Source organism: Protomyctophum parallelum, assembly GCF_964188405.1.
Source record: "Protomyctophum parallelum genome assembly, chromosome: 6".
Lineage (NCBI taxonomy): Eukaryota > Metazoa > Chordata > Actinopteri > Myctophiformes > Myctophidae > Protomyctophum > Protomyctophum parallelum.
In genome coordinates this window covers 38,967,212-38,975,744 of record NC_139701.1, presented here as the reverse complement: position 1 = coordinate 38,975,744, position 8,533 = coordinate 38,967,212, and the positions used below count along the sequence as shown (strand labels likewise).

The following is an 8,533-nucleotide window of genomic DNA, read 5'->3' as shown; positions in this document are numbered from 1 at the left end:
ACACTGTCTGGTGGAGAGTCTGGGGTCTGGGGGGAGGGAGGGAGGGAGGGAGGGAGGGGGAGAGAGAGAGAGAGAGAGAGAGAGAGAGAGAGAGAGAGAGAGAGAGAGAGAGAGAGAAACAAACTGATACACACGCAAAGTCGCAAACACACACACACACACACACACACGTATAGACTCACCCACGCAGATACACTGATCCAAGAAGCAGCAAGGGATCTATTCACTGACGGTTTGAGGGTTGCATAGAAACATGCTGTAATATTGTCTCTGTGATGGTGGATATTCATCCTTTGGGGAAGTAAACTGCCTTAAGGCTGATCTCCTGCTGCTGACAGCCATATTGTGGTTGAGCTCTCTCTGTGCCTGGGTGAACTCATTCTCCTACAAGTAAGTCCTGTGGGGTGCGCAGACACCCTGGGGAGACCCACTATTAAAATAGACCGACTTGTGGTTCACAAACAAGGCCTGCAACAGGCCTGCAACAATTCTGCAGATTTTCCTGCGTGTGTGTGTGTCTGTTGTACCGTATTATATGTGTATACTGTGTGTGTGTGTGTGTGTGTGTGTGTGTGTGTGTGTGTGTGTGTGTGTGTGTGTGTGTGTGTGTGTGTGTGTGTGTGTGTGTGTGCGTGTGCGTGTGCGTGTGTGTGAGAGTGTGAGTGTGAGGCTGTGAGCACGCACTTATGTATTTATGAGTATGTATGTTTCTATATGGGCGTTTCTGAGCCTGCAAATGTGTGCATGTTCCCATGTGTGCATGTTTGCATAATGCATACAAGTATTGCGTCTTTAGTGTGTATGTGTGCACAATCATGTACGTTTGTCATTGTGTGTTTGAATGTGTTTAGTATGTATTGCCATTTCTCAGCTCCAGGGACACATAAATAATAAACAGAGGAATGACGGCGGTTTCATCACAGCTGCTTCGCAGGCAGACAGTCTCATTTAGCCGGCGTATACAATCACATTGGGACGTTTTGTTATTGTTGTCAGGCACCTAGGGCCTAGGCAGCCACTTTCTCTTCCAACCCCCCAGGGACTCAACCCTGCACAGTGGACTAATCCTTCTGCATCGCATTACTATATTCACATTAATGTGACTGATTATACACTCAGGGGGCTGCAGTCAGGATCCAATCTGGCCAAAGTGTACTAAGAATACCTACTGATGTTTGAGTCACTCCAGGTCTTAGATTCTTGCCGATAATTGCACAGAGGACCATGTTCATTCTCTCCGTATCTTGTTCCTCGGCTCTGAGTCATGTCATAGGTATGAGAGCGTCTATTATTTATACATTTGTAAATCAAATAGAAACCTCTTATCTCCATATTCTAACTTTTTGTGTTTTTGCGTATTAAAATCAATGCCCTGCTTGATCATCCTGCGGCGTCGCACAAAAGCATCAAAATAGCAGATCCACAAGCTCGAAATATTTTGAGCTTGTAAATCTGCTGCTGTTTTTTTATTTGAATCCTGAAACCATTTTGGGCATACAAGGTTTCCACCTGACAGAGACGAAGTGCTGTTTCTATGGTTATATGAAGGTGGTTTCACCAGAGCCTTGTTATATCATTAGCCCCTTTTAACTTCTGATTGAGAAAATGAGAAGAGACATGAACGGTATCCATTTAGGAGCTGCTGGAGCTACTGCAAATAGTTATCTAATCAGACATCCTGCACTGCCAATCAATGTGGTTGTGTAACTAAAATATGGACACAAAAATGGAAAAAGTCCAATAAAATAAATTGCTTGACAAATTTGCCTGCCGGCAAAAGATGGAGAACAGGTACATAGCAAGTAAACACATTATCTCATGTCCAAATGTCTTTGTCGTAGGAGGAGAGCTTGTTTTCCCTGTGAGAGTTTTAAAATGGTCAGTGAATAGATGCATTTGGATGCGTTGATTCTTCTGGTGTTTATTTACTCATGCATTCTAATGCATGAGTAAATAAACACATGACAACATCTTCCTGAAAGGTCAGACCCGGGTGAAAAATAACAAAACAAGGAAACGATTATTTTTTATCCTCTCGCTGCACTAAGACTAAGTGATGCCATTGAACGGACAAGGAACCGTAATAAACATAACGTGTTATCGCAAGTTTTTTTGTGATAATTCGATTCAGATGGACTTCAGAGGAGGAACGCAAAAAGCCCAGTGTCGTGGCGGTGCCAGGGCCACAGCCATTATGTGTTTCATTACAAACCGGAAGCACAGCGTAAATAGCTCGTTATTTCAGGAAGCACACTTTCATTTTTGCTCTACTCAGAATAACTGTTGTAAATTGGTCTGAGCACAGTCTATTTCTGTATCACATGTTTGACACAGTGTATTTTTATTAAGTGACTCCCTCAATATAGACCACCGCCACAACGAGAGTCTACTGCTATTAGCTCAATAAGCTTAATATAGAGCACACAACTCATTCTTTCAAACAGCAAAGGACCTCCCCCTAATGTAATAGAGGGTGTCATCATGGGGAAAACGACCATGGCGCCTTAGCCAAGCATTAATAGAGTCTCAAGTTTTGAATGGTCCAGTGCCCACTGTGTGAGAGACCTAGATAATGGCCAATAGCCTTGACCACTATAGGACCCCATGCTCTGTCCACAAGCCTAGATATCATGGAAGACTGATTATGCCCAAAGACAGCCAATGGGAATGCTCCCAGCTGCAGGCTGTTCAAGCCAAGACCAAACTCTAACTTGGCTGGTATTTGACATAAACGAGCCACATGACCACAGCACTGGGTTAGATGAGTTACCATTTCAAAATCCATTCTTTAGCAACTAGCTGACTTGTCCCAAAATGTGAACTCCCATGCTTTCTGAACAGGTTTAAGATGTTTGACAAGTGGCATTTGTTTTTTAATATTAATGGCACAATTAGTGGCACAATCTGTCGTCTGCACTCCTCCTAACCTAAAGTTTAATTCTAGTTGACCCCTGTAGTTGAACTAAAGCCACTGACTCTCACAGACAATTATCTCCAGCCAGTGGAGCCGGAGGAGACATGGTATTGTAGAGTAATTCCCAGGTCAATGGCAGTGAATGAATGAGGGGTAATGGCCTTTGGTGACTACAATGTGTGAGTTCAATTGGAAGGAGACGTGCTGGGTGAGACACGCTATGTGTCTTCTCCTTTGGGAACCTTTGAACGAAGCCGCACTGAGTGGTGCTTTCAGGAGAGATAAATAACATGTGCACTGGTGTTTGAGTGTGTGTTATGTTTGTGTGTGTGTCCATCAATCTCAAGCTGACCTGGGGGTTTGGCTGGAGGCCAAGCCAGAAAAGCTCTCCTCTCCAATCCTCTCCTCTCCGTGGGTGCTATAGTTTTGGGCAGAGAGGAGAGACCAGGCTGGGTCATTTCCAAAATGATTTCCATTGCTGCATAAGTGCCTTTGGAAGAATGCAGCTCGTTCTATGCCAGGAAAGGAAATAAATAAATGACCCCAGAATGGGGGCCTGAAGTGGGCCAGTTTGAAGTTTGGTTAGAGGACGACCGCTGCTGCCGCTTGCCAAGGCCAAGCAGGGGACATGGAAGAGTTTGGAGGAACGCAGAGAACGTCAGCGAGGCACGGGGAAGTAGAAGGAACCAGAATAGAACGTGAGGGTGACCGCTGGATGATGGAAAAAAGGTTTGAGAGGAATACAGCCACCCAGTGGAAGAGGAAGCAGGGATGAGGATTAGGGGGGTGGGGGGACAGCTAGCATGGAGTAAGATATAAGTGGAAAAGTAAAGCTTTCCTTTTCCTGTTTGTAATTATCTGTTCTCACTTCTTTTCCTCTCCCCCCTTGTCGTTTTTCTTTTTTACAATTATCGTCCTGAGACCAGAGGCGGTCTCTGAAGACGCTCTGGTGACTTGATAGTTTGGCACCTAGTAGAGCATCGACAGACCCCGGGGACACCACTTAGTTAATTAAGAAAAAAAAGCACACACTTTATTCACTGGGGTGATAAACACGGATGAGGAAGAACTTGCGCACACACACACACACACACACACACACACACACACACACACACACACACACACACACACACACACACACACACAGTCCGTAACACACACACACACACACACACAAATTCGTAGACTTCTCTCGCCATTTACACTCCAGGGAGAAAAGAAAAGAAAAAACTGTGTTAGTTTCAGGCTGTTTTCTCTTCTCTCTGCAACAAAGGATGTGAATTTTATTGAGCAAGAGAGAAGAGGAGAGGAGGTGCCAGTTTCACTATCATATCAGCTTCTTGGTTGTGGGCAGATGAGACATCTGCCTGTGAATGAAGACACATTTATGTGTCCTTCGCCTGCCATGCATTTGCTATTTAATTACCCCTTAGCCTATAGAGCACATTGGATGTTTTTTAACGGGGATGTTTATTGAGGTGTGTGTGTGTGTGTGTGTGTGTGTGTGTGTGTGTGTGTGTGTGTGTGTGTGTGTGTGTGTGTGTGTGTGTGTGTGTGTGTGTGTGCATGTGCGCGTGTGCGTGTGTGTAAAGTAAAGGCACAGGAGAGGAGGATGCTGATGACGCAAGGTAAATAAACTTTAGCGGGGAGCCGGCAGACAGCGACATGCTGAGTTTGTGTAAACCACTGGTTGGAAATGATTATCATCCTCGCCATCCCCTACCGAACCCGCCGACCACGTCCTCACAGCATCATTTGTTCTCACCGCCAGGCACAGGGGGGGCATTTTCAACCCGGGAAGAGAGCTTCGGTGGCATGTTATTGTTTTAAGGGAAACAATGTTAATTGCTGCCTTCATTTTTCGTGGCTGTTTGCTAAACGACCGGCTTCTCACACAGGAGGGAACACACACGATGAGGATTCTCCCGTCTGCCTGTCTGGCAACACTGTTAAATCCCCACTGTTCATTCAACTCCCAGAGTGTACAAAATGGAACAAATGGAACTTTGCGGTCACTTTCCTCTGTCTTTCACACAATACTGTTTTGAGAAACAAATGACACCACTACTACTATTGGAGCTCTGTCGCTGCTGACGCAGCAGACTGGGCAGACAGTGTGACCTCTCACACCTTCGGCTGCTAGCTGCTTGTATGCCGGCTGTATACCATCTGCACCTTCTCTGCCCTGACATTTCAGTTTTTATGTCAATACTTTTTTTCTTCTTATGCCCCATCTCTCCTCTGCTATCATAAAAAAACGCTGTCCCAAAGACTCTTTCAGATATCTTGCACTTGTAGTGCGGTTTTCCAGCTTGTTTCTGTGCGATTTTCTCGAGTTCCTGCTCATTTAGCCATGCGCCTTTTACTCAAATACAAAATGTCAGAATTTGCCATGAACAAAAACTTGCCCCTTGGTGTATCTACAACTGTGATTTCTTTCACACGTCATGCTTAACCCATTCAAACTGGGTTAAGCATCTGTGTCATTTTTGTGTTTCGCAGACATGCAAGCTCACATCACGTCACTTTAGAATCTGCCTCATGTCTGGGTTAATTAATATTCAATTGACCACGTGGCTTGCCGTAAATAATTGTTTTTCAACTGCCAGACGTAGTGCATACATTGTTGTACAGTACGAGTATGGATTAGGCTTTTACCTGTACTGCCCTCCTCTGTTCCCAAATCCCCCTGTTCCCCCTCCCCTTGCCTGTCCCTCTCTCCAGGCTGAGGCGCTCAGGTCCCCTGTGCGTGACTTGGGTCTCTGCCTGCCTATCTGATCACTTCCCTTCATTAAACCGGGTCTCTTTCAGGCTTGCTCCACAAATTAGCCTTATAGCAAAACAGGCTCTGATGTTCATCGAGCTGCCATGTCAGTAATATGGCCGCCTGGCACCAGCCTCTATTTTCCTATGGAGGTAATTATTCAAGTCAAGGGGATGAGGTAGTGATATTACAGCATAATCAGGTTAAAGGCAGGGGCGTGCCACGTGTCATGTGTTCTCCGCATCTCCTCTGTCAAGGTAGAACACCGGTCTGCTGTGGAATAGACTCTTATGCATAATTGTGTTTCTGGATAAATGTGCTGCCGCACCAATCAAGTGAAGCTATTGGCGACTGCACCACCTTCGGGAAACCCGGTACTACAGTTATGCACAGACTTAACCTTTCTGTACCATAGTTGCCCTGGATTGAGCGTACGAAATTGTACTTTGCCGCATCAAAAACGATGCATTTGAACTGAAAGACGCTGTTTTCACTGTGACACATCTCTGACTGTAAATGTCACTGATGCAGTTGGACAGTGGAGCTGTTTATCCAACTTCCTCCTGCAGTCAGCTTCAGAACAGCAGAGCTGCATTGTTCCAAGCTTTCACTGCACCCCTCCCAAGCAGAGAACGGCAGACACACACAAAAAATTCACATATTGCACTCCACGGTGTACAGTGTGCATTTTTACAACCTCCACCACCCGCCCACCAACCAAACTCATGCTCTCGTGGCCAATAAATTATCATTATCATTACACAGGCCCTCAGTGTCTTAACATATGCATTGGCTGATTTCCATATTGTTGGATGACTGTTGATTCACCAGTGTGTGCACAGACCGGCCATGGCCCTGCCTCTCAGTTTTAAGAAAATTTACATTGTGCTATGGTTGATAATAAGTTATAGACTGTGGGCTGGATGGATTCCAGGCCAGCTCTTTAAAAATTCTATTTCTATTGTGTACTCCCTCTCACAGACTACTGCACACTGTTGTGCATGCACACCACGTACGTCTTCCTTCTTCTTGGCAGTCCATTGTTAACTAAGATGACGCAAGGCGCAATATTCCTTGTGCTGAGATTAGTAGGCTTGTCGGTGGCTACCGTTGCTGCTCACAATGCAATGTACAGTAGGTAGATGTCTAGTAGGAAGCCAGATTCTAGAGCCACATATCAAGCCTTAGTTGGGACATGTGAGGCCTGGATCAGGAGGGTGAGACAGTGCTGAATCAGCGTGACAGTGTATTAGCTGGCACCACATCTGTTGAGTGCATTTATCCTCAAGGTGTATGATGACCCCAGTGTGTGCTAAAGTGGACGGTTTGCTTCAGGTGACTCTCCAGGTTATTGGGGTTGATGTTGTACTTCTTTAGTGTCCATTTCAGCGGATCTTCGTATCGCACGTCTTTCGGCTGGCCGACAGGAGATATCCATAAAGCACCTGACGCGCAAATGGCAGCCAGGCATCCGGGTGATGACTGATGATGATGGTCAGTGTTGGGCATCGTTACTTTCTAAAGTAACGTCGTTAGGTTACTAGATTACTGCCCATGAAAATAATCCCTTACCGTTACAGATTACCTTCTGAGAAAAGTAACAAGTTAGATTATTTTCCGTTATTTTCCGTTACCAGACAATTAAAACCCATTTTTAATGCTTGCGCAGGTTGTTTACATTGTAGACTATTAGGCTACTGCCTACCGTCATTGCTCCGCATTATTACGGCCCTAATTAACTCTATGGTTAAAAACGAGAATGATACACACCATGAACTGACCATAGACAATATCCCCTTTACAGCTCTCTCTTTATTAACGAATATAATTCGCCACAATCGCCAGTCTATACACGTAGGACTGGACAGAAAGGCTGTTGCGCTGCGCTCCAACCAGCCAACAGCGCACACAGATGCCCTCTCCACTGCGTGCACCGCGGCGCATGAACAGAACAACACCACCACCACCGTGGACCCACGCATGAACTAGATAGTTTATAAGAAATGGCATGGCGGCCATCCTTGCAGGCAGTGACAGACAGTAACGGAATGAGAATCCTGTAACCTGTTATTTGGGGGGGGGGGGGGGGGGGGGGGCATTGATGATGAATGTTACTATTAAACTTAAACAATTCATTAAACTAGTACTCACCTAATGACGCAGCCACGGAGGATCTACCATGTATAACGTAATTCCAAAGTGTTTAGCCTACATTGTTTAAGTCAAAGACGCATGCGGTTTTTACTTTGGCTTAAAGCATGTTGTTATTATTATTCCGCATAGAGTATATTCCACCACCACCACCACCGGCACTGTCATAGTAGCTGGCTACAACCGAAACAACTTCCTCTTCCTCTTCAAAATAAAAGCTACTTGTAACAATACTTTTATTTCTTAAGTGAACTTACAGGATGTAGTAGACGCAGGATGTATAGTAGGCTACTATGCGCTGCGCATTGGGGCTTGGGAAGATAAATCACACAATATGAAGGCAGGAGAAATAGACTCCGGGCAGTCAGGGCTTTATTATTTTTAAATCTTGCACACAAAATGAACAGGGACACATTATAGTAACGGGACTACTGTAAAGTAACTAAGTAACTAACTACTAAATTGCAAAACTAACTAGTTAGTTTATTCCGTTACCAATAAAAGTAGTCCCTTACATAACGCCGTTATTAATAGCGCCGTTACACCCAACACTGATGATGGTTGCACCTGTGGTAGTGTTCCCTCCATGCTAATGGACTCAGTGCATCTCAGGACGTCAGTATGGGTAACATGGTCCTGCCAGGTGATGTCAAGGATGTGTTGCCCTGATGAAGACCTGTTAGGTCGAAACATGTTGGCAG

At 45.2% G+C, this 8,533-nt stretch overlaps 1 protein-coding gene across 3 annotated transcripts in view; it reads left to right on the top strand.

The window, feature by feature from the left end:
• The window catches only part of sema6bb (sema domain, transmembrane domain (TM), and cytoplasmic domain, (semaphorin) 6Bb), a 173,712-nt gene that overhangs the window by 17,551 nt on the left and 147,628 nt on the right, over positions 1-8,533 (top strand). The gene's annotated exons all lie outside the window — the stretch shown is intronic.